This window comes from Neopsephotus bourkii, unplaced genomic scaffold, assembly GCF_033783945.1.
Source record: "Neopsephotus bourkii isolate Nb327-2 ecotype Australia unplaced genomic scaffold, CSIRO-AGI_Nbou_v1 NB_1768, whole genome shotgun sequence".
Taxonomy (NCBI): Eukaryota; Metazoa; Chordata; class Aves; order Psittaciformes; family Psittacidae; genus Neopsephotus; species Neopsephotus bourkii.
The window spans coordinates 12,649,324-12,676,327 of NW_026902242.1; the positions used below are offsets into that span (position 1 = coordinate 12,649,324).

General features: G+C 36.6%; 1 long non-coding RNA gene across 1 annotated transcript in view; it reads right to left on the reverse strand.

Annotated features, from left to right (window-relative positions):
• Positions 1 to 27,004, reverse strand: part of LOC133225921 (uncharacterized) — a 56,998-nt gene that overhangs the window by 14,904 nt on the left and 15,090 nt on the right. The window contains exon 2 of the long non-coding RNA XR_009729320.1: positions 12,597 to 12,710. This is a non-coding gene — a long non-coding RNA (uncharacterized LOC133225921). The remainder of the gene's footprint in view (positions 1 to 12,596; positions 12,711 to 27,004) is intronic.

The following is a 27,004-nucleotide window of genomic DNA, read 5'->3' on the forward strand; positions in this document are numbered from 1 at the left end:
GAATGAATCCAGTCCAGGCTGACTGCATGAACTTCTGAAGAACCTTTGAGGCAGTTCTAGTGGATGACAGTTTAAAGAACTAAATATTACTAAGGCATTAATGAATGTGGTTAGATTAAACGATGCAAAAAGCTGAAAGTACCTTCAAAGGGTCATCCATGGCTAGATTCAGTGATCATTAGGAAGTCATTTAATGTACCCTTACGTAGTGGTCTAAACTAAATTGAGGGCATTTACCAAGTTACCACGGGGGTAGTATGTGACATACTGCAGCTTTTCTCTTTACAATGGAGATAATTCATAAAGAACAGTTAAAGGCTATAGTTAAGGCATAGATATTCTTCCATCTTAGTCATTGGCTGATGATGTAAAACTGTATGTAGAGTTAATAAATGTTTAAGGTTGTGCCTTAGATTGTCACTGACATGTCAGCAGAGGCTGGTTTCTCCATTCTTGGTGATATTTAAAAATTGAGGGGACAAGACACCTAGAACAGAGTAATGCGGTCATGCTCTGGTTTGAGTAGGACATCGGCCTAGGTGAGGTGCTGAAGTCTCTTCTGACCTCACTTAATGCAAGAGTGTCTCTGATTTCAGTTATTTTGAGTATATATTGATGTGTCTTGATTGAACTGTTTCAGAGGCACTTCTGTTGATAAAGATCAGCTCGAGACTAAATCTGCTTCTATGTGGTTTTGTTAGCTGAGGAAAAACTTGTGTATCCAAAGGATGCTCAGACCTTTCTGTTCTAAAGGTCAGGAAGAATAATTGTGTCTATTTGACTATTGACACTTGGAAACAATCAAGCAAACAACCCAGCATTTTTGAAATTTGTATGTGTGCATGACTTTTTCCAATGACTGTACTGTGGTGGATATTTGTTGCAGCAATTTGCCTGTGAGAAGGGGTGGGTGAAGAGTTGGGGGAAAGTTTTGTTTTGCTTACATACTCTGCTATCCAATGCCAAATCATTGTAGCTTTGGATGGCATAAAATGGAGTGCACGGGGGAAATAAGAGATGTTACACTGGGGGGGGGGGGGGGGGATAAAAGAAATAAAGAAGCTAGGTCACTGTTAAAAGGTACTGGTTTTCTTTAGGTAAATAGTAAAATTATTTTAGCATTTCAAAAGAAAAATGTGGGGTCATGTCCCTCCCTCCTTCACCCCGGGCCCCCTTTGTGTGATGGAAACAATTTTAAAAGGTTAGTTGAACTGTTGAATATATTGATTTGCACTGGCAAGATTAAATATGCTCAAAAAACTTCCTGGATTCCTGATACTTAGCTCTTCTGAGTTGAGATTATCCCTGCAATAAGCAAAAATCACTCCTATTTTGCATAGGGCATCAGAAATAAGCCAATACCAAATTAAACTTGGCTGACTGTAGTTTAATAATGTTAGTTTTTTTCTTAGTGTGAACACTTTGAAACTGTAACTTGAGGGTTTGAGTGTTCAAACTGATTAACTGCATGTAATTTACATTGCAGAAAATAGGTTATTATGGAATCCTGAAAATTCATCATTAAATACTTTCATCTAATTGGATACGGCTGTTTGAGAGCTGTAAGCAGCAGAAGAACTTCTAGGAGCAGACCCTCCCCCCAGAAAATTTTGTAACTTTGAAACAACTTGTCATGGTCTTTGGAGGTGGAGAAAAGTTTGTAAATGCAGATCAAAAGTCTGAATTGAATACCTAGCTCTATTAATGACTTCATATGACCAATTTAATATCATTGTTAGAATAATTTGGAAAAAATAATGCCTCAGACTTTATCACACAACTGTTTAGAAATTTATTTTTTTCCCCGGATGCTATCAAAGTGAAAATTGTTGTTTAATCCATATTTGTTATTGTGAATAACTACTTATTGTACAGGTCAATATATACCTGATTCTGGAAAAGAATGTTACAGGACATCTGGACTGTTTTACTTAAAGTGGAAAGAAAAAATACTTAAAAAAAAACACCAAAAAACCAAAACCAACCAAAAACCCAAGCAAACAAAAAAAACAAAAGAGAAAACCCACCAAAAAACCCAGAAAAACCCAGCAAACAAAACCCCGAGAAATCCCACGTGATCTAGTTTAGATATTAGTTTGTTATAAAGCACTTGATTTTTATCTCACTCCTTGTGTCCTGTGATTTTATTTTAAATTCTTAATGATCATCTGCCTCTGTGCTGCTTGTTCCTCAAAAAACGTTGTTGGTCTAAACAGGAGTCTTGGCTGTGTGATGAATGAAGTGTATGGCAGCTGACAAATTTCAGTAAAGTCTAAAGATAGACTTGTCTCTTATATCTACTCTTTGGCAGAGAAAAAGGGTGATTGACAAGAAGTACAGTATATGAAAGAACAGTTAGACACACTGACATTATGATACAGTGTCTCATTGGGGGATGTGGTGTTTTGACTACGTGGCTGCAGCAGGTCTATAATTTAAATGCTATTAATGGCACAAAGAGCAATAGCATGGAGAGAGGAGTACTCTAAAATCTCTGAGTCTGTACTTACAGTGCAGATGAAATAGCCGTTTTAACTTGTGGTGCCAGATGTTGTCCAAAGTTACCATTCTTCCATGAGGAAAGCAGTTTTTGTTTTTGTGGCGGTTTATTTCTTCCCCTCCTCCTAGCACAGACAGACATTTTCTGTTTAGATTGCTTAGCTTGTGTCACTACAAAGATCCCGGGCAAAGGGAGGCAGCTTGTATTTTGCCTAACTCATGTCCCGTTCACACATTCGGTACAGAATTCGCTATTGTGAATAGTCATGACTATGTTTTCTTTGTGTTTGTTGGCTTTTGAATATGCTTCTTTATACTTTTACTAAAGTAGCCCACAGAACTAAATTCACCAGAAGCTATTGGTGTTTAGCTGTAACAGAGTTACACATAGTCCTGTGACTGCATTATAATATCTCATTTGTTTCCATTTGACTGCTGTAACATTCTCTGCCTTTTAGATCTGTTGTTCCTTCCCATTCTCTACTTTTTTCTCTTTTAACCCCATTTTAAATTGTAACTTACTTTATTTTGCTTATTGAGCTCAGCTGTGGATAAGCACATGCTTCTGTGCCCTCACAGAAGCCAAACATTTAATGCACTTTAGTGTAATATATGCTGTAATTATTTGCCAAATTGGAGTGAGTCTTTCCAGAAACAGTTCCTAATTTTTGAGGACCTTGCAAAATGTGCACAATATGTTAATTGTAAAGCTTGCTTTAAGCATGCATTTCAAAAGAGGAGAAAAAAAAAGCCACGTAAGTGGAACTTGTTTAAAGTGCATCTCCATTTCTAGCAGGAGACTGTCATAATAGTCACATTATTTCTTTACACTGATAGAATGTAAACAGAGGAATGTACTGTTTGTAAATTGCACTTAGGCATTCTTTTTTATTTCAGCTGGGTCATTCTATATGTCTGGTGCTATAACACATAAATGCCAGCTGTTTTGAATTTTAGCTATGTTGCTGGACTCATTATTCATGCGGTGCTTACAAAGTTAGCTGCAATAGTAATGGTTGCAAAAGGGATAATTAGGGGGCTTCAGAAAAGTTGTCTCATTGCATAAGCCCCAAGGACTAAGTGTGGTAACTGTTGCATGTACGTATGCTTTTCTTTTTCTCACTTTAAAACAAATTATACCTGTTTTCTCTGCTGAAAAATGACATGGATCTACTTTCTACTGAAGGTAAAAAGAAGTAAAGAAAAATAAAGCTACTGCATTAATTAAGCAGTATCTCAGCAAAAGTCATTAATTGAAAAATATATTTACCTGGTTTCTGTCATGTGTAGCTACCTCTTAGAAGAAGACTGTAAGTAAAATGCAAAAATATGCATCGGCCAAATGAAAGCAGTTGTCCGTTGCTTTTCTTCACCAATATCCAGAAAGGGATAAGAGGTCACTTAAACCACTATGAATGGCTACTACAGTCAATGGTTTTGAGGTTTGTCAGGGGCAGAGTGGGCAGAAGCGTTTAGTAGCTCTAAATAAAGTTTATTGTCATAGACAGTCCAAGACTTCAACTAGAATTAGTGCCTCCAAGTTACAAATCTCATAAAGTTACATTTTCTCAACTTCTAACAGCAAATCTAACAGATAGAACCTTCAAGTATATTGAGGAACTGCACCACTTCTAGCTTTTTTTTTTTAAGAGATATTTTTCTTTCTTACTGTTATCTGGAAGCATCCGAAGTATTAAAATTCTGAGTCTTGAGGTACAAGTATTGAAAACAAGTCTCCCTTTCATTTCCTCTTCCTACACTTATTGCTAGTTTCTCTTTTCACTGCCCTGCCAATGTACTAATACCTCACTTTTGTATGTTTTCTGCTTGATAGTGCAACAGGAATCATGCAAACAGAAATGAGAATTCTTGTTTTTCTGGTTCCTTCTGTGTTTGTTTTTTTTTTTTTTTCCTTGGTGTCTGAATGGAATCATTATCGTTTGGCTAAGCATGACTGAATTTCTTGCTGTGGCTGGTCACAGTGATTAAACCAACTTAAGGTGTACACACTATTGAAAAAAGAAAACCCAACACAGTAATTCAAACACCTAGAGGCCTCTGACTTCATGCTAAACCTCTCAAATTCAGTGTTTTACAGACCTGTGTGTGTCTGTGCAAGTAGCTCATGGCTTGCTGTGTACTATTTACACAGATGTGCAACCTACAAGTTTGAATTTTGGGTAAACTTTTTTCTTTTGTTTCCATCATGTCTTTCCATGTAAGATTAAAATGTTGAGATATACTTCTGTTGTAAATGTAGAATTTATGTAATTCAGTTGCTGAAAGCAGCAGTGAAGAGCACTATCTACTTGTAAAATTCTTACAGGTTTGCTTGTGACTTGTGAAAAATAATGATTTCTTTCTTAGCACCCTTGTCACAAAAGCTTAGTCTGGAAGGTTAGAATTCTTTCCCCTGGTTTTTGAAACCCACAGAAAGTTAGAATATATGTAGTGCTTTATCACCTATGCTAGAGTGTCCTTCAAGTTAGTGGAAGTACTTTTAAGATTAGTTAGAGTCTATGGAAGAGCTTAGTGGTGCTGTAACAGGTGCTCACAAACTAAATTGCTAATAACTGTGGTGGGTCACAAACTTTGGAAAAAAACCCTGATTTTTTAATATTATATTGTAACCTTCGGTTGCAGCATGTTCTGGTAGGAAAATTAGGAGAAATGCTAGCGAAGTCTGCAGCATATTTGAGTCACTTGACCTTAATGATCTTTGTAAGGCTCAAGGGACAGGGCATGACTACTAGATGATTTTTCAGAATGGAAGGAACTTTGAAATTAAGATTATTTTAAATATTTTAGAAATGGTCATATGCTTGTCCATGTTAAGTTATTAACAGCTTTGAAACTATTAGTTTGAATAGCACAGAAGCAGTATTCTGTTGCTTGGTTTTTTTTTCTCTCAGCATAATTTCTGCCTTCAGGATCAGACAATATATACTTCATGGTGATGGACTGGGTAATGATCTCTTAGCTGCAATATGATTGCTGATACTACCTCAAAGACTGAATCAAAGAAGGAATTAGAATCTTTAAAGTAATGTTGCATCTGCTCCCTTTCTGTTTTCTGAGAACTTTTAACATAATCAGTGGAAAAGAAACCAAAAAGCTCAAGGATTAACTGACAGTTTAGTTATGGGCATTTGGAGATGCTAGGATGGTGTGCACATACTTCACACAGAGTAGACAGATAATTGAGTAGTACCCATTGCATACAGTTCTGGGGGTATTTTAGGGTATCTTCTACCCTGGTTGAAATTACCTGACTTAAAATTTCTTGAACATGCTCATGACTGGGTCGAGGCTGATTACACGTAATTATTCCATTAAATGCTGCAAATATTCTGATTGTGGGTTATCTTGTTTTAAATCATAACTGCAGATCATATAAATAATTTTCAGTGCCCTAGTGCGCAGCTAATCAAGGGAAGAAAGCTTCTTGTCTGCTAGCTATAACTGATAATTGTGGAAGAAGAGGAAAGCCTATGAATTTTTGTTCTGTCCCCAAACTCTGTTGTGGCTATTTCTATTTTCCTTATCTGTTTAGCCTAAAAAAGGTGTTTGTTTTGAGGGGCTTTTGCTTGATTGAGTTCTTTGTTTGTGGTTTTTGTTTTTCTTTTTTTTTTTTTTTTACAAGGTGTAGCAAAACAGGGCCTTGACCTTAATTCCAGGTGATGATGCTGATGTATTATTGCAATAGAAATTTGTAATTAAGATTACAAATCAAGCTCTGCCTTAAGGATAAAAATATGAAGATGGCAATTCATGGATTCCTAGATCCCTGCTTGGTTGGAGAAAGACTGGAGGGGCTAATGTCAGTTTAGGAGTTTAGAGGAAAGTCTCTTCCCTCCTTCTGTGCATGTAGGGTTGAACACTCACTTTGCTTTGTTGTCTAGGTTTATTATTAAATGCTCAAGCATGCCTAGAGGCATTCCCTAAATGAAGCTGCAACTGTATAACTTTTAAACTTAATTAGCCCTCTTCAGTTTTCTGCATACTGCATCAATTATAATTGAGTTTACTTGGGTATATGAAAAAGGAGAGGTGTGGGGACCCCATAACAAGTGCCTCTTTCCCCACATTTTGATGGAATGACTGCATCAAATGTGGCCCTTAGGCATCAGCAGGTATCTCTCCAGAATCTTTACATGTAAATTCTTCTTAAAACAGAAGATGCTGGAGAAAAAAGTTAAACATTCGTCAGTAAAGAGATGAGTGAGTTAGCTTCCACTACTTAACATGAGACTTCTTTAGAGTAGAAAGAATACCAAACTGGCTGTTCTTTGTGCACTATCGACATGATAGATTGGCCCAACGTGTTTCTTCCACAGAGCGATCTCCTGAGGTTTGTGGTCTTCTCTAAAGAACAAACTTAAGAGCAAGCAATCCTACCACAACTATTACTAATACCCAAAACTGTCCTAAGAAAATTGCTATTCACGGGAATAAGAACAAAGTGTATTTAATAACGCAGTATGAAATGTTACCATTAAAAAGGAAAAAAGGTAACAAAATTGAAGGTAAACCACCTAATAACTGTTTGAAGGAAAACCCCCTTCGTTAGAGCTCAAGCACAAGAAAATACTTGGCCTGTTTTGAACAGCAGTGCTTTTATAATGTGTGTTTGTTGGATCACAATCCTCTCCTGTTTGATCTAAAAGTCCAACAGTGTTAATTTAACAAATTAATGTAATGCACTAAGCTTGTAATATGATTAAAGGTATTACAAGAACTTTATAGAAAGAATGTCTTTTTTCTGATTCTGTTAGTTTTTCCATGCAATTGCAGATGTATACAAAACTGTAGCTTCATTTGGTTGAAAATTTAATCAATTTTTTCCCCTGTGGGGAAAACGTAAGATGTTTTGAAGAAATATATTTTTCACTGGACTTTTTGCTGGAAAGGCCTTTTATGTGAAAAGAGGCAAAAAGACCCCTTGCTGTCCTGGAATGGTTGACAGCCTGGTGTTTTTGGTGTGCCTCTGGAATGTCAAAGCTCTGTTGTTGTTGGAGAGGGGCCTGGAAACCTCCGTTTCTGATACTCTGTGTGAAAGTCTTAACGATCAGACTGCTATCTATCTGGAAAGCGATCGTGCTGCCTAGCTCTTCTTGTCCTCATTTCTTTACTATGATCTCCTCTCCCCAAAAGAAAATAAAAATAATTTAGCCATACCTCTCTTTAACAGAGAAGGGGAAAAAAATAAACAGTTCTGAACCTTTTTTCTCTTTAAGAAATAGATATTCTTTTCCAGTCAGTCTGTAACAGTAATGCATAGGTTCAATGTTCATGTTGTATAGTAAAGAAAGCTATAACGATAGTTTTCCTTTAGCAGTGATGTGAAATCACCATATACATGTATGGAGAGAAAAGCACTGTAGCTGTGGGTGAAGAATTCTATTTAGAGCAATGGAAAACTTGTGTTTATTCCACTGAGTCTTTCAAAAAGCATCTTGGTGCCTGTGTACTTGTATATTTACTTAATTTTTTTTTTTTTACTACAATAAACTAGAACCCCCTAAAACTAATGTTAAAAAAGTGAGGACTGCCTTAAAATACAAAACTAATGAGTAAAAGGTGAGCAGGAGGGAAATCCTGGTCATGAAGCTGAAGTGACTCTGTGAAAGAGTAAAAAATAATCAGTCTGATGTATGAATGAAAGAAAGATTCAGATATAAAACCATGCAAAACTTCAGTTTAATTTTATTGTTGATTATCACAGCAGCTCTTTTGAAGTACACGCTAACTGAAATTTGGAAAGTGTCTTTCAATAAGGTCAACATGCATGGTAAAATACACAGATTGTTTGTAGTTGAACACAGGTATGTTTGGGTTGCTTTAAAGCTTCAATCAGTGGGGAAAGAAAGGTGATGGTTGGATCATGCTTCCATAGGATGCACCTCATTTTTTAGTACTTAATATTTAATGTTCATCACTTAATGTGTTTTCAGGTGTGTTTCTGAATTATTATTTTACAAAAAGAAACACATTTTTCTCCATCTCCAGATGGGTTTCCACCTTGTTAAATGATTGGTACTTTTCTCTTTTACTCCTTAGAGAAGAGAATTTTTAGTTAGATTCTGCCATCCAGATAAGCTGTTCCTCCCTTGATTCAAGGGAACAAGAGGAGATAGCATTGGGGTATATTTGATCTCTTTGAAATATTTCATCCTGTCTTTTAAAAAAACCTCAGAGCTGTAACTTTCTCCTGAAAGGGTGCTGTGACATTGAGATATTTGTTGGCTGGACTTGAAAGCATGCTTTAGATAGCGTTTAGAAAAATCTAGTGCCCCATAAGTGCAATACACAATAAAAGGAAGTAATGCTCAAGACCTATTGTGTGTGGATTGCTGCAAACTGCTTTTTCTCTTAATGCTTTCAGCTTGCTGACCTGGGGAAAAGGTTGTTTCTACATTTTATCTCAGTTACCTGCCTGAAATTCTTAATTTTGGGGCCTTGTTTGTTTTATTTTGACCTGACTTTACAGTGTTTAGAACTTCCTAACGTGTGCAATGAACAGCTGCGCTGCTGAGTTCCTGTAGATGTTGAGAGCCAGTATGACTATTATAACTGCCATTACAATGATCACTCATGGAAGCCTTGACTTAGGAGAGAAAAATCATATTAAGTCATGGAAGTCTTCAGATGTCCTGACCTAGACCTACAGCAACACAGTATGGTATTTTCTGGCACGCTGTGTACTGAGCTATTGGATGGCTTTCTTCTGTGTCTCCTAAACACATTAGATAAACTTTGGAGCCATCCAGTACATTCTAAGTCCCTTTCCATATCTACAGCAATCTGGTTAACGTTACCTCTTTTAAAGCTCTTTGTTAGTACATATCATCAGATAAAAGGCTATGTACTATGGATTTCTGCTCTGTGAAAGTCCATTAAACAAACACAGTATTACCGGATGATCAACTTCTGAGCTTAGTTTTACTGAGGGCTATAGTGGGCTTTTAACAACTACAGATATGGCTTTTTTGACTTCCTAATTTGGGGAGGACTTTTCTTTGTCAGAGCACTTGTTTTCCCAATTCCTTCATGTATGAGCTTGCTCTAAAGGAAAACAATCTCTAAATATTTTCTTCACTGAGTTAAAAATATCTATTAATCTGAAAATCATTTTAGAAGCTATATTCTATTGTTAAAATAGTGGCCATGTCTCTTACTTTGGTATCAAAATATCATGTATATAAAATTCATAATTGAATTTATCTTCAAGATAAATTTCAGAAGGAAAAATATTACAGACCTGTGTCAGTGTGCAGAGGTGTATCATAGCTGTGTGAGTGTCTGGAGGGGGGAGTTGAACTATAGCAGCAGTCATTTCCATGGGTATGTAATGAAAGGCTTGTCTGCAGGACTTGATCTATCACTTTGTATAGGTTTCAGACGGACTTGATAGGAAAAAAAAAAGGTAAAAAAAAAAGATAGAAAAGTGTTTTCTAGACCTAGATCTTTACTGCATCTCTTCCTTCAAATCACTACATCACAGGTGTGTATGTGGGCCTTTTTATGGCAGTTGCTAAACAATGCTGTCCAGTTTGCAAAGTCAGAGATGTAATCACTCTGCACAGCACTTTCAGAGATGGAGATTGAAAAGGAAATGACAAAATTAACACTGCTGGTCAAGAGTTGCAATGAGGTATTTTCCAGAGGAAAGAACAGTAACCTTAAAGTCAGGATTTGTTGGCCTTCCACACTGTGCCGGCGCACAGCATTTTCTTTTTGTCCCTTCCTTATGTCTCACCAAAAAAAACCTTGGCTCCAGGAACTTCCAGTTTGGGAAGAATTAGAAATATAAAGAGTTAATTACTTTTCAAGAGTGAAGATTTCTAGCTCTTTTCCTTGCTAAGATAGAATGCAAACCATAAACTAATGGTAAATGTCAACTAACCGCTAGACTTGAAAGAACCAGCAGCTGGCTTCTGCTTATGAAGCAGAGAAACCGTGTGGGAGGAAATGTAAAGAATCTCCTCAAATACCCACTCTGACAGAGGGGCAGCCTGGGAGACGGTACTGATTATGGGTTTTAACCTTTAGAATTATTTTGCTGTTATTGTATTCTTAGACTTGTATGAAAATGCAAACTGGCAATTGAATTGTTTCAGGTAAAGGTATTGGATAAAGGCCCCAGGCAATCTGAAATAAATTTCTGATTAAAAAATGGGGTGCTTATTTTGCCTGTGTCAGCTTTGTCTGTTAATGATTTATGGTATGGATCTCAAAGATTTGAGATGTATTTAATGAATAATTGTTATCAAAGACCTGAAATCAGATGCAGTGTTTCAATATGGCAACATTATTAACAAAGTTGTTAGAGTAATACTGAAATGGCAGCACCTAAGAAAAATGTATCTACCACAAATCTGAAATTATGAGTTGTTCTGGGTGCAAATAAACATAGGGGAAATAGTTTGGGTGATGTTCATTAATGATGTATAAACTGAGATCAAAAATAATCTACAAGCTTCTGCTAATATAAATCGAGACAAATTGTAGGACTGCAACACTGACGTAAAAGCTGTTTAAATAAGGTTACTAATGCTGGTTCTCCTTCTAATAGGAAGTCTATACCTGCTGTTGAGGAAACAAAAGGTGGTTTTGGAGTAAGTTTTTTTTTGGTTGTTTTTTTTTTTAAGGTAACTTTTTTCAATATTTCATAGATCCTTCATCACTTTTTTGATATGGAAAACAATATGCAGCCTCATTAGTTCATGGCACAATGATTTTTTTTAACTTATTTTTAGAAGAATCAGGGTAAACAGACTAGAAACTCAAGAGAAGCTTCTTACTGAAGATAGCAAATTACAGGACACTCAATCACTGTATCTGAAAAATGTAGTGGCAGTCTGTCTGGTTTCTAAATGTTCTGTATCTAGATGTTGTTTTTACAAGACAGAAGAAACTTCTTTCAAGGATTGGTCAATATTGTTTGGTATGGGCAGATTGTTTTTACATGTTTGATGAGCAACACTCATGGGAAAAAAAAAAAGTAGAACTTCAACTCTGTTATTTCACCTGCTCTTCTTTTAGAAGTGTCCTTTTTTTCCTGACAACTCCCACTATGGAGCGCTTGTCTGCAGTCCTAGGAATTGCTATTAACTCCCCAAGATGGGGTGGGAAATTAAAACTGGTGAGCAAAGGCTTGGAAGTATACCAGCTGGAGGATATTTGTGACAGATAACAGGAAGAGAGAGAGAGAAAAAGAAATGGCCATCAATTCTGGCTTCTTAAAAGTGGGGTGTAGATGCCTTGCTGTTACGGTTTTGCAACGTCTTGTTGCCAGACTGCTGGATTAGTCAGCCACATCTTTAATTTGCCTGGTCTATAACAGCTGCTTCTACTGCTACCACAGAAATTACAGTTTCCAAGCCTTCATTTTGTCCCTCTTACCTATAATCCTCAAGTTCCAGTCTGTCTGACCACTTGACTAGGCTTTTTAATTAGCAGATCTTTGGGGGTGGGTGGGGCTTAAATGTATTTTGCATATACAGAGACACTAAACAGCCTTGGAAACTCTTGATGAGATGAAAAACATCCTGCTGGGAATATAAAATGGCACATAGTGCCTAGAATAATGTTTGCTGTAATTGAGATTTTCTTGTGCTATATTAGAAGGCATCATTTACCTGTACTCCTGTTCTTGTCAAAAGAAAACAAAATTTTGTTGTTTAAAACCTCATCTATTTCATCCAGTCTCTACACTGTTCTGTTGAGTCCTCTGAAGAAGGCTTATGGGTTTGGCACAAAATACACAAAGCCCAAGATGAAAACTAGCATTCAAATATTCTTGTTCAATCAGTGATTTGTACCAAGTATGTACTTACTTGATTTGCACAAATGAGGCAGGTGGAGTTTCATAATGATCTTTTCCTTGTACCTGAGACCACACTGCTGCCTGACCATTTGGGTGAGGTGGCACATTGTTAACGCGGTGCTAGTAAACAACATAATATGGGAAGGTTCATTCTTCTGTAGAAGATAATAGTTCTCACTGATGCAAGCATCTTAATGTAATTAAGAAAACAGCTTGTGTTAATCATTTACTAATTGTATGGCACAAGCAAGTAATCTCAGGGATGTACCTTGGAGACCTGATAACATGTTTCATCAACCTCTGGGGAGCTGACACAGACGATGTCGGTCAAATTGCCCTCAGTTCACTTCCTTTGCTGGTCTGCAGCTCTGCAGTGATTTGTCTAGAAGACAAAGAAATAAATGATTTTGTGTGATAGTTTAGGGTAAGCTCAATATATCAACCAATAATTGGTCTTGACATTTCCCAAGGAAAAATTGCTAGTGTCGCTATAAAGGTCTGAGTGGTTTAGTACTATTTGTACAAATTCTTCTCTTCATGGGATTTGTTTTTTTTCTTTTGGTAAAATATGTTTCAAGTTAGCGCTGAGTGAAATTAGATTATTAGCATATTAAATTGAGACACAATGCTGTGAATAAGCCTTAAATTTTTCAATAATTTAAACATTATAAATACATAGGCCTGTAATATTTGTCTCATGCTGTTCTGGTTTGCTGCTCTTATGAGATTATTCAGGCATATGAAACAAACAAAAAATTATCAGATAACACTATTTTTCAGTGTTGCAGATTAGTGTTGATAAAATCTTTTCCTGAAAGCTCAAATATTAAACCTGTGTGCATTGGTCTTCTTCCACAGTATAGTTTTTAATTCATTTATGTCTTAAAGAAAAACAATCTCACTTGAATACTCAAATACAGGTCTCAGTAATATTCTTCTCTTTATTGGTACCATGCACCAATTCTGATTAAAATCTGCAAAATTCAGCTTTGAAAACTGTTCCAGCCTTAATCTGCAATGTTCAAAAGTACCCATGGAACTACATAAATGACTACCCCCTCTCCCTGAAGTGCAGTGGGTTACGTGGGATTCCTAAAGCTCTAAATTCTTGGCATTCAGGGTTGAAAATGACAGGGCTCAAGTAAGAAATATTTCAGTTGCTTGTTGAAGTGACTCTATTAGATTGGGCTCATCTAAAGTCTAGTATCAAGTAAATATGGTATATATTAAATCTAAAAAGAATTTCAATTTTATGCTTTTCAGTGGTCTAATGATGACTTTTTTTAAGAGTTTGTTTTCTGAAAAAATACTGTAATTGCACAGCATCTGCTTAAAAAGACTGCTCTGTAGTACCAAACTTCAGTAGTTCCACGGAAGACATTTTGAGAATTTCGGATCCATCTTGTTTAGCTACACCTTCTCCATTATGATTAATGGGGGGAAGTGCAAGTTGGAATTTTTCTAATAGCTTTGAAAAATCTCATATTTATTTGCCTATTTTATAGGATGTGAAAAAAACCCAAACAAACCCAACAACCTAACCCTGCCACCCCTCAGGGAATTAAAGTACAGTGCTTTAATTACATAATGCCCATTAATGCTAATAAATTTTATGCTAAAGACCTACGCTGTACTAGTGCCAACTAAAACATAAGTCTCCTTCCTTTTCAAGCTCTGTGCCACATATTGCCTGGACATGCGGTCATTAAAATGAGCTAGGTTGTAACAACAGAAATTAGACAAAGATGCGGGATCTCATTTTCAATACCTTTTATAGGTTAAAATAATTTTAGGATTTGATCTTCAAGTAGTCTTTAAAACCATTTAAATAGGAAGTGTTAACTGAGTGAAGGAACAGGCCGCTAGGTATGTGAAATCAAGCAATGATGTTTCTCAGCTGCTGCAGTGTTTCTATAGTCTGGTATGACTTCAGTTTTCTCAGAAGGTTCTGTTGTAATGGCAGTCTGAAGAATGAGTTTATCAGCTGCATAAAAGATAGCATGCTTGTAACTTTATTCATAAATCCTGATTTTTCTCTTCTGTATCTCTCACCTAGTCAATAACTGCAGCCCTTTTATTACTTTTTCCCCTCCTTTTTTAAAAATATAGCTCTGCGATGAGTAATCCTTCTAGAGTTTGACCCTAAAATTAAGTCTCCTTCGCTTACAATATTTCTGGAAATGGGTCAATCAAACCACTTGATCTCTGTGTTACACTGCAGTGGTTCTGCTTTTCATGAGAGTAAGGGAGGATGCTGGGATCCATTTCATAAGAATTTAGAGGGTGTGGGGGGGGAGTATCAGAGGATCAAACTGGTAGATGCAGACTTTATCCACATCTCTGTGAGCCAAAATTTAGGATCCTGTTGAAGTAATGAAATGAAAACCTGATGGTGGCTTGGTCTGGTTGAAAATGGAGACCAAATGCATATAGCTGTGCATGAAGAGGTGGCATTTTGTATTTTGTGACAACAGGAACATGAGATGAGGAAGGGGCTTGAGTGGTAGTTGGATGGTAAAATATGTTTAAAAAGAAACCAAACCAAACCAACCAACCAAACAACAAACAAACCCAAGAGCATTTGGATACAGTCTGGCTATGGAGACATGGAAAATATGCATAGACTTAACAAGTGGGAGGATAGTGGGATCAACCAAAGGATGTGAAGAAATCTAATGGGGGGAAAAAGTACAAAAAAGATTAACCTCAGATGTCATAAGGAGATTGTATTTCAGCAGTCTGCCTTTTTCATATGTTGTTCTTGATTATCTCAATCCCTGTATTATGGCCAGTGCTGACCTCCTGAAATGGTTTTATTAGTTAGTCAAAGGATCCCCAGCACTTTCTTAAGCCTATCAGAGCAGTCTTCAGGAGTGTGAGGCAGCATGTGGGGTCAGGGTGATCACCACTCACATGCTCACAGCCTGCATCTGGCTGGGTAAAAGTATGTGTGTATATGTGTGTGGCTGGGCTGAGGGGAGGGTAATGGGAGGATGAGGAGATGGTAGAAAGCTGGGCTCACTGCCTGCAGTGTTCTCTGCAGGGCAGGGAACCCTTGGAAGTCCTGCTGTAAAGAGCTCTCAGCAGCTGTATTTCATCCTCAGTCTCAACCCTGTCAATCACATTTTTTAGTATTTTCACTATGCAATGTTTTTTTTTTATGTTCTATTTGTGCTTCTTTAGTGTCTCTGCTGAAAGATTGGAAAACTTTGGCTGAATTTGGGTATGGGTCTGCCATCAGTTACGTAGAAGCAGCCTCACATTAAAGAAAAAAGGGTTATTATAAGTGAAGAGCTTGTAATAATGTTACATGTTGATGAGCAGTAATTATCAGAGCTGGGAGAGTTTTAGGACTAAGCCTCCATGTTACACCTCTCCTTCCCGAATTCCCAGTCAAGTGGGAGCTCGTGTTATTTTTAGCAGTAGCTACTTTTGCCACTGAGCCTTAATGGACTGTAATCACACTTAAAGTAATTGATACTTTTTAATCTCATATGCTGCTGTTGTCAATATCCTTTTTATTTTTAAATTAGTGAGAAACTTGAATCATCTTCCCACTATCAGTTCCACTTCTAACTTCCTGACTAGTCCCAGAGAAATCATGGTCTTGCTGCTGCTTCTGCTCTGTTTGCCTGTGTTTGCCTTGTTGCTGATCTCACTGCTCACAGGCAGTCCTGCTCCAGCTCAGTGATGAATGCCAGTCACGATAGCATAACAAGCCAAAGGTAGTAAACTTGCTTTGAAAAGCTTGCAGACTTGGAAGTGCTTAGGTGCTAGGGTTTTAAACTCATTGAAACTTTACTAGTGACACCCGGGGGGGGGGGGGGCATCTTTTAATAGTAAACACACTGAAACAGATTTGAGCTAAAAAAGTTGGATTTGCTTTGTTTTGGTTGTGTGTAAACCACAGCATTATCAGGAGATGATTTAGAGCAACAACCGTGAACTCCTTGCTTGGACGATGTTGAACTGAAGGTTCTTCACGGCTGAAAATGTTTTTCCAGCTTTATGGGAGCTTTCCCCCTCCCACCCCCTGTGGCACTTAGCAGTTTAAAAAGAGCTGTGTTAAACAGTATTTGAGCTTACTGAATAATCAAATATGATTAATTTTTTTTAAAATAATGATTTCTTCTCCGGTTTTGGAACAACACATGTGCCAGTATGCTATTCTTTTCTCTGGTAGTTCTTACATGGAATGTATTTTTCCCTGAGAAAATGGAATCTTTGTGTCTTTGTCTCCTCGCTAGCTTTCAGGCATGTTTTGGCAGGAGCTCTGACTGTCGAGGCACTGGAGAGGAGGGGCCTTGCACTCATTTGTCAGCTTTTCTTGCATCTGTAATTTTCGTCCACTCAGCAGTACTGGAGGGGTGTAAAAAAGGGGGAGAGCTCGTAGCTGTTGAAAGTCAAACTCTTGAAATATTTGCTGGACTGCAACAGTCTGGGAAAGGTGTGTTGGGGGGGAGGGCAGAGCGGGCTACAAATGTTTAGGCTAAAACCAGGTTTAGGTTTAAGGTTTTAGCAACTCTCTGTTTCAAGTAATTGCATGCCTTTTCCCCATATATCTGTACGGGAATGGTACTGTGTTTATAGACTGGTTTATTGTGTGTTGATAAACTAGTTTTTTTTTTTTTTTAATGGCGGTGAAAATATTTCACTGCTGTTCAAGAGCTTTTTGTTTCCAGCCAACAGCTTAAAACATTTAAAGTCTCTAACTCATGTCCTAATCCTCTGCTGCAATCTTCCTTTGCAGACTGTGTGCTTTCATCTCCTTGTGAAATGTAACCAAACAGAAGTTAGTTGGGGTTTTTTTTATTAGACGACATATCCCTTCATACTAAAGAAAGCATTTTTCCTCTTCAGCTTTTTATGGAATATTAACATTGATCTCTCTTCCTCGTTTTAGTAGGCTGTTTAAGCTCAGGGCTCATACTGTGAGCTGTTAATTAATCAGTGTGACAGATGAAGAAAGTATCCAACTATGAAAGAAAACCTTACTTTAGTGGCTAACAAGATGTGAGGCCAAGTGATTTAAAGATTTATTTTTTCTGCATGATAAGGAGTCTTAAGCTGTTTGAGGTAACGTGGGGTTTTTGCTCAGTTTGTGTCTCTGCACAAACATTAAAGGGCTCATCAATATTTTGTCTTGAGAAGTCTAGACAGGAGTTAAAAGAGCCTCTCCTACAGTTTGAAGAGATCCTGTTTCCCATTATTAAAAACAGGAAGCACGTAAATAAGGCTTTACTGACAAATGAAACTGCAACAGTAACATGTACAGAGAAACATTAGCTCCTAGCTGAGAAATGTAGCTGAGGTCTGTTGGTTTTAGTGTACAGGAAGATTGCTGTGAAAGTGCATTAGAGCTTTGCTCAAGTCTAATTCAGTTATGTGATGGCAGACTAAGTCCAAAAGTAACGATAATGCATTTTAATTATCGAGAGTGAATTCTGACGTTTGTTTACATCAGTTATACTCCAAGAACTTTTCCCCCATCATTATTGGAAACTCTTGGAACTCAAAAGGAGATTTTCATGTTTATTTAAAAGCTACCAGAAGGCATTTCAGACATTTCCTGGAACAAACTGTATATATGTATTTTAGGAAGATAAGAAATGAAAGGAAACTTGAGGAAAAGCCTTTAGCTTTCTGCCTTCTTGTTGAAGTTTGTATTTTCCCTCCAAAGACAGCTTTTCAGAAAGTAGGTGGAAACCCTCCCCTCCGCCTTCCCAGTTCCTCTTGTTAAAATCAGTTAAACAACAGAAGGGAAGTTAGATCCCCATCTCCACCAGTGCAAAACCAGAGCAGTGCTATTTATCTCACCGAGCTGTTAAGGGCATTTCAGCAGCTCCACATTGTAATGACAAAAATTCAGTCTTGCCTGCCATACTTATGAGCTGCTTTGGTTTTTAGGTTATACTGCAGGGGGAAAGATGGAGGAGGAGGAAAAAGAGGAGGTTTCTGTGTGTGGTGGGGAGCAGTTGTTTTCCTTGGGAGCAGCAATGGCTGAGTGCACTATTCAGAAGCACAAGCACATTTAATTCCATGTTTGAGCTGCACCTTAATTCTGAGTTTGTTGAATTATGGTTCATTGTCTGGCATGTTGACTATGATACAACTGCATGTCACCTTAGTGCTGACCTTGAAAACAGAAGAGTGAATTTGTTTTACTGATTCTTAGCTACATTAAATTCCTACTTTAGCTGTTTAATTTACAGTTAACTGCAGGAATTATCCCCCCCCCCCCCCCCCCCCCCCCCCAAACGCCCAACAGCTTGTCTACTAAAACTGACAAGATAGGCCAAAATAAGCCTGATTGTAGAGCTAATGCTTTTCCTTTTCTGTACATTTTTGAAGATTAACAGCCGTTGCTGTACAGGAGCATGGCAGTGAATACTAAATAGTCCATCCATAAGGCATTTTGGAGGGAACTGAGTACATTCAAAGATGATACCCCAACACTGTATTCCATAACTTTATCTACTTTTTTGCACTGACTGTAACTAATACTATGAAAACAACAGACTATATCCAAAGAAAAAACACAGTATTTATCTTTTGCCAGGTTAAAATATTTACATGCAAGTGTTCTTTTGTTATTGACTGATTAAATGAGATATTTGAGCTCAGGTACCTAACTTTAAGCATAGGCTTTTCCCGTTCAGCTCCATGAGGTTGTGTTTTCATAGTTTAGAGTTGGACTTTTGCTCTTTTTAAAATGCATTTCCCTTCCCTGATAAGCACTGAGTTCTGTCACCTTGAATCACACATACCAGTATTCAGCTAGACTTACAGCTTTTAATGAGACAACTTATGGAATATGCTGATACTTGACGCAAATGCTTGGGTTCTCTTACTGCAAATAAATATCTCAGATGTCACTTCAAACAACTATTGTAATAGGGAAAAGTAAAAAAGACAACTGTTGAAGGTGCACTTTTGAGGTAACTATAAGGTATATCAAGTTATTTCCCTAACTCAGAATTGTAACAGTTAGTCAATTTCTGAGGGAAGTTTATTGTGGAGAAGATGCATTTTCTGTACCATAAAAAAAGTTACATTATACAGCGAAGCTTAAGAAGAAAATTGCATGGCTTTTTTCACTTCTTTGGGACCTTTTGAAAATCAGATGTTTATATGCTGCACATAATTGATCTAGGGTAGGAAATGTCTCTTATAAAACCATATGCAAGACATTTTAATAAACACTTCGAGTATCTTCAATTACACATCCCAGAGAGAATTTTCATATCAAGGCTAATCTTTGTATTCAGCTTTCAATGTCCATTTTGCATTACTAAGGAGTGCTTCTTTTAGAAAGAAAAGTGATCCATTGTCAGAATATACATGACTGGTGCTGTGTGCACAAATGCATTTAGGTTGATGAAATACATATTTCAGAGACTAGCAACCATAGTAAATAGCATAATGTAAGATAAGGTACCTAATATAGACCCAGTTTAATCTAAAAGAGTCTAATATGAAAAACTAGAGTCCTAACAGCACAGGATATTGGTAACAGAATCTTAAACTTTACAGGAACGTAGTTTCTGAGTGAAGCTCTCTGGATAATGAGCAGTTTCCAAGAGATTATCTAGATTTCTGTTTATTTTATATGGAATTGGAAGTGTCTTGTGAATTCTTCTGAAAGGATGAAGGCTGTTTATGTAGTTTTATTTTTTTACACTGTTGAAGTTGCAGGTTCAAAGTAACTGTAGGTACTGTGATTATACCACATCCTTTTAACACACAATTTCTTTTTTTTCCTCTAAGTTTTGATTACTTTGAGCATTTTTTTCATTGAGTGTTTGTGATTGGACCTGATGGATTCCTTCAGCACCAGTTTTAAATATTTGTTATTTACTAATTTACTCAAGGGTAAAGAGAAATTTATTTCTAATTCAGTGGTAGGCACCTTATCTGAACTAGAATAAAGTGAAGAAAAATGCATTTGCATTCGACTTCGAATATTAAAGTTTCTAATGACATTTCAAGTTGTTACTTAAGTATTCTAAGTGTTTATTTCTGTACAGCTTCACATCAGGGTAGGAATTTTTTTTGCAAATCCCTTTAATTCACAGAAGTCAGGAAGCTCTGCTTATTTCTTTTAAGCAAGAATAAAAGTTTGGCACACAGCTTAAAAAAGGTATTTCCATTCATCTTCCTTTTGAATGAAATGATGATTGTATAGGTGAAAATAATGTGAATTACTGTGAATGTGTGGAATTACATGCAAATTGGATTAGGACTTAGAGAATTTACCTAAAATGTACTTTTAACATGCCCTTGGAAAGTTTACCCTACTCTGTGTTGGAGCTCTTCAGGCTGCCAGTAAGCAATGCAAAGCAAAGTGTTCCAGGCTACCAGTAGGTAATAAAAACCAAGGACTACCATTAAGATATGTGAGTTCAGGCATTTAATATTCAAAGGTCTTCTTTTTAGAGATTCAATAAAAAAAAAAAGTTCTAAACTTTTGGGGTTTTTTGTTTGTAAAACATGGAACAGAAGATACCTGCTAACATTAAATGTTTTGGAGTTTGGTTTGGTTTCTTGTTTATTTTTATTTTTATTTTTTTTCAGTAAAGTGCCTGACACTTATTGATGTATTTATTTAAGCTGATGCTATAGAGTGAAGAAGGCCCTTGGCTCCCTGAAATATTTCTCTCTGTCATACATCCTGAAGGTGTTAAGAAGGAGGATCAATGTCCTGGGAATCCTTGCTGTGCTCTTCTATCATGACAGTCAGTAGTAGTGTCCAACAAAGAGAAAAATTTCAGTACTCCAAGCGCTGATTCTGGAAGAAACTTCTTTTGCTTTGCATGTAACAATAGTTTAAAAAACAAAAGAAACAAAATTCGTATGCCTATTGCAACCTCAGAGACTCAAACTTACATCTACCACTGTCAGTTGGAGGAAGTAATAAGGTGTAGTAAGGGTTGCATTTTTATTTGGTCCAGAGTAAGGGAATACCTGCTACTGTTACTGTTTCTTGATGTCCTAATTTAATCTCACTCATCAAGTCAATGTGTATTCTCACACCTTTAAACACCCAGGCTTTTTGTGATTATGTGATGATGAAACTGGATTTTGTGGGTTTTTTTTTTTTTCTTTAATGTTCTTAAAGGGTTTTATAACTAGTTCAGGCTGCTTCTTTCTGGAAGCATTATTTCTCCCAGGTAACCTAAATATATGACTAGATAAATGAGTTTTTTGCTTTCTGTAGTACAGAATATGGGGAGACAAAAAGAGAAGTTTAGGGATACTTTGCCCTTCCACTGTTTTGTGGCTTGGTTTTAGGTTTTGGGTTGGGTTTTTTGTTTGCTTGTATGTTTTTTGTGGTTTCTTTGGTTTCTAGTTTGTTGGTTTTTTTTTTTATGAGGGATTTTTTTTTTCTGAACAAATTATAATTTTCCATTCTTATAAACAGCAAGTTCTGCAGAATACTTCTTTCTTGGCTGAAGTTAGCATAGGAAGTGGGACTGATATAGCAAATTTGTTTCATAACTACAGAAAATGTAATATTCAACCAGGAATTTTTAGTAAAGAATTTTCTTCACAGTATGCCAAATATTTTGGTGCATGAAGTGAGTCTTGCTTTTGAGTAGTATGGTATATAATACCTTGATTTTACTAACTAAAATAGCATATATAGACATTATTATGTAAATGTTTCATGCCTGAAAGTTAGGATATGAAACAGTGTTCAGTTTTTTCTTCATCTTCTCTTACTTCCAGAATTTAAATGCTCTTTGCCTGCAATAGGGTCACTGTTGAGAGTGGAACAAAAACATATGGGGGGCATATACTGTACACTGAATTTTGGCCTTTGGTTCTGTTCCTCCTTCACAAGTTGTTCCAACGGTGGGAAAATGGCATGTGCCCTGGCATATAGCACTGCTGCTGCAGATAACTACAGTCTGCTGTAGTGACATTGGTTCATTGAAGAGGTGGTAACAGTTCACCTTAATTCTTTTAAAACTTCTTTTTCTAATTAAATCTATATCCAGCAAAAACATTGTACCTCATGACACTGGGTTTTGATGTTGCAGAATGCTATGACTCTGCATTTTGCATGTTACTAGACAAAATTTGTCTCTGCAAACACAAGTAGTACTTAGTGAACTGAGACCTGCTCTGTGTTCTTTTTATTATTTTGATTGACTGTTAATAGCATTTTTCCTCTTAAATGTGTAATTATATATCCTTTTAGTGTATATTTTTTAAAGTTATTATACTGATACTTCTGCCTTAGAGAGCCTTCTAAAAAAATCCATGTCAGGTGTGTACCTAGCCCTTCTAAAAGATTTAAAATAGAAAGCACTGGATCTGGTAATAGCTAGGCTATCCTTCTGGATCCTGTGAAACCCGGGGATTTTCTCTGTGCAAAGTCCCCTGCAATGCCTGACATCCAAACAGCACAGTACTGTAACTCCAGCCTGACACTATTTTGATAATTGTTGAAGATGCATTTCAACAAGAGTAGTATCTCCTAAGCCTTGTTACATATAATACTGTGGTGAAGGTTTCAAAGACGTGGGAAAAGGTTATCAATTGTCCTTCATCAACTAGGCATTTGCTTAGCTGTGGTCACAAGCAGAGGCCAAGCTATTTATCATGCCTGGTTTGTTCCAGGTATTACCTATTTTGTCATGGCAGAATCTTCTGGCAGCAAAAGAATTATTTTAAAAACAGAACTGACCCTTCCCCCAGAATTGCACTAGTCAGTCCAAAAGTTGTTGTTGTTCTCCACCAAATAAATGTCCACACCCCTTAACAGTGGCAATTCTCTTTTTAAATAACTGAAGTGGGTTTGGATCTGGGATAGTGATAGTTCCATAGTTAAAATTAACTACCTACAGGGACTGGTTAGGACATTTTAATGCTTTATTAAATGGTTTTTACTGGGTATTTAACTTAAAAAGTTTGCACCAGGACTTGCACTTGTCCAGAATACACTAAAGGCTTTTTAGTTAAAAATTTTTAGTTAGAAGTTATGTGGTAGGTCCTGTTGCAGGTAGGATGTCTTGTAGACGTTCCCCACAAATTGTGTATTTAGCTCTGTCTTGGGTTGTTACTTATGCCAAGCAACTTTGAAGTACTTCTGGCCTATTACATTAGACTAAACTTAGTGGGAGGCCATGTTGTTATGCTTTTATGACGGTGAAATAATGTAACATGATTCTGAATACATGTGACGAATGGTAGATTGCTAATTTATGTGAAGTGTTTCAGATATAGAAATGAATCACTGTATACCATTCATTACTTTTTTTTTTTAACTGGCAAACTGATAAATATTTCATGACCACAGGTAAGCATAAAGCTACCTTTTTCCATCCCACAAACAAAACTAGTTCTGTGTTAGATTTTGGTGATATTTAGGCAGAATGAAGAGATCTGTCTAAAGCAGTCAATTTGTTGCTGAATTGGAAACAGCTATTTTGGAGTCAATGTTTCTGGTTTTGACTATAAATTCCCTTTTAATCCTTAAATGTTTTCTGAAGGAGTTTTCTTTAAAAATCATACAAACCCACATGAAGTTTAACTTCGTAAATCAATATTTTTCAGCTTGACAAAGTGTGATATTCAAAGACTCCACTGCTTGTGAATTAGGAGTCAAACATGAAGTGAAATCTTCTTACATTTTTGGTTGGAAGTGGCACTTGATCCTTGAGGCAAACAAATTCGCTTCAACCTACATGACACATCACATTACTAACAAGCACACTGGCAAGGCTAGAAGATGAAATGCCACTTTCTGTTAAGTCAAAAGACATGGGTTTTTTTTTTCCATTTCTGAAACTTCTATCACTTCCTATAGTTGCTTTTGCACATGAAAAACAGCAACAGTCCTGTACAGAAGTGGTGTATGAATTATGGAAAAGCAGCTTATGCTGAGCAGTGTGGCACAAGAAGATGCCAACCATTTCATGAAGAGAGAATGCAGCACAGTCAAGTGGAGATTATAGAGCCCACAAAACAGTTATGATAAGTCTCTTTAACTAGAGAGGAGGATTAATAAAGTTATTGTTATCTTTATACTTCAGCAGGCTGAGCTAAGATGGTAACCTTGTACATGGTAAAGATGCTTACAGTACCTTGACAGAAAGTACAAATAGAATTGCCTATATTTTTGTTACTGTATAGCAGTGTCCAAAATTGTCTCAATTTACTTTGTTTTATAGTAGAATTAATAAAGTGTAATAATCTTAATATACCTTCCCACAGCCTGACAACTGGGGAATAAGTGAAGTTTCTCAAATTATATCACTTTGAATATGGAACAGGAGCCCAGATGAATCTTGGTCTCCTACTGGCTTCACCAGTAGCTTGCTCTTTCCCTTCCCTAAGAAGGGAACAAGAAAGCTTTATAAAAATGCTTCAATCAATACTAATAGTCTTTGTTTATTAGATATTTTAATGACTTTCCAGTGTCTATATCGGAATTGTTCTACATCTGGCTAAAAGCAACTAAAAGGTTCAATGACAGAGGTAGTGGGATGGATGAAGAGAATTTTGTTCTTTGTTCTATACTTCAATAAATTGCCTTGTAGTATTTTTAGTGTTATTTAAATGGCTTTGACACAATTTTATTTTCAAGTGTTTGAATCAGAGGAATTAAAAAGAAGTAAGACTTAAAACCAAGAAATAAGATGCAGTGAGGAATGCAACTGTAGCTCACAAAAACTTTTGCTTATAATATAGATATTGGAGTTGTAATTTTCATTTTTTGAATGTTTTTCACTCCAGCTGCACTAGACAATACTCTTGAGTTGTAGTTAATACATAAAGAAATATCTGCTTATTTTTCTCTGCATTACAGGATGTGTACTTCCCTAATTGGCAGCTTGTCATTTATACATGGAAAATAAAATTGTATTGGCAAGAAGGAGAGACCGAGATATCAAATTTCTGTGGTGCACAAATACCTTAGTTACATTTTTAATTTAGTGATTTGGATCATAACACACTGAAAGCCTCTGTAAGGCTGGCCATGAGTTACAAATTGCTAAAGTCCAGGTTAGAACTCAGACTCCTCTTGCAATACTTGATGTTAGGACCACCCACTAGTTTCAGTTAAGGATGGTAGCTCTATTCTGATATCCAGGAAGAGCAGATACATTTGATAAAGCCATTTATTTTTCTCTTAATGTTGAAACTTAAACTGCTGAGATACTTCTCCCTCCTAATGTGTAGTAGAATTGTGAAAGTTTTCTATATCTTATGAAGTTAAAACATCATAGCTAGGAGCAAGATTATTGAATACAGTGTTCTAGAAAATAAATACTCCATTTAAGAACTAAAAATTACTGTTAATAAGTTCGTGTTGACTACCTGGGCCAGCACAGAATTCATTCAAATGCTTTACTGAAAGTTAGACAATCTCCTTTGGAAACTCTTGTTACCTCTTCAAATTTATCTTGCTACATCTTAAGTGAAACTGATCATGAGTAGAACCAACTGTAACTCTAGATCTTGTACGAGAAGTCAAGCATTTCCATTATAAAAAGTCAGGCTGCCAAAATGCTTGTATGAAGCCAGTAAGATTTAACCAACTGCCTAAATTCCAGAAGACAGGAATTTTTTTATATTTTCTTTTTCCCCAAGCAAAATCATGCTTTTCATGTCTTAAGGCTACAGAAATATGAGATCTTTTAAAAGTACATTCAGGCAGACTCACTTTAGGACTTCAGTTTCCTGAGGTCCCTTTTTTCATTCCCTTTTTTGTTCAGTGCAAGACAAGTGGTTGTAGTAATTCAGGTGTTCTAGATGCTGGAGGTAGCTGATACTTCTGATGTTAATTACAGGCAGAAAAATACTGTGTATTTTGGAGACTTTGTGCCTGGAAGGAACTGAATAGGTTTTGAGTAAAGCAATGTCTTTCTAGACAGAGTACTTGAATTAAGCAAACAGACTCTCAAGACTTTCTAACACAGACTGTCTGCTATAGCTTGCATAAATCTGCTGAGTACTCGACCAGTATTACTTGAAAAGTATTGATAGAAGTATTGCCAAATGAAACAAACAATTCTCGTTTCTCTAAATCCAAGGTGGCACTGAATAACCATAGTCACTAATTTATCTCTGATTTAATCACTAGAGATGATAGGAACAGTGGGATGGTGTTAAAAAAAAATCAGTTTGGTCATCTCTATTCCAGTCTTGCAATTTATAGTTCTTTACAAATTAGGGAATTCAGTATTTTCCCTGCTGCAATCAGCTAGAGGTGGCACTGTCGAATCCTTATAATCCACTTGATGTATCAGTCAATATGATCTCTGTAAGTTTAAGTAAAATCTTCAACTGGTACGTCTAACTTTCAACCCAGCTTTGCCATAAACTTATCCAGATCCTTCCACAAGGAACTCATTTGTTTCCATAAACTGGAGTACATCTTTTCCTCCTTCATGCCTTTCGTTTCCCAATAGTCCTGATAGTCTAGACAGGTTCTGTCAACTGAAGCAGCATAGTGGGGAAACAAGTTTTCCAGACAATGCAAAGTGAGCTTTTGGGCATCATCAGTAGCCTCTTAAATATGCTTGATTTAGGTGTTGGTGTGAAAATACTAATGTAATGAGATCCACTTTGCTTTTCTTGCCCATTTTTATCTAACTGTGAGCTGGCTTGTAATAAAGATGACACTAAAGAAAGGATAGGGTTCAACATTGCTCAGAAAAAGTT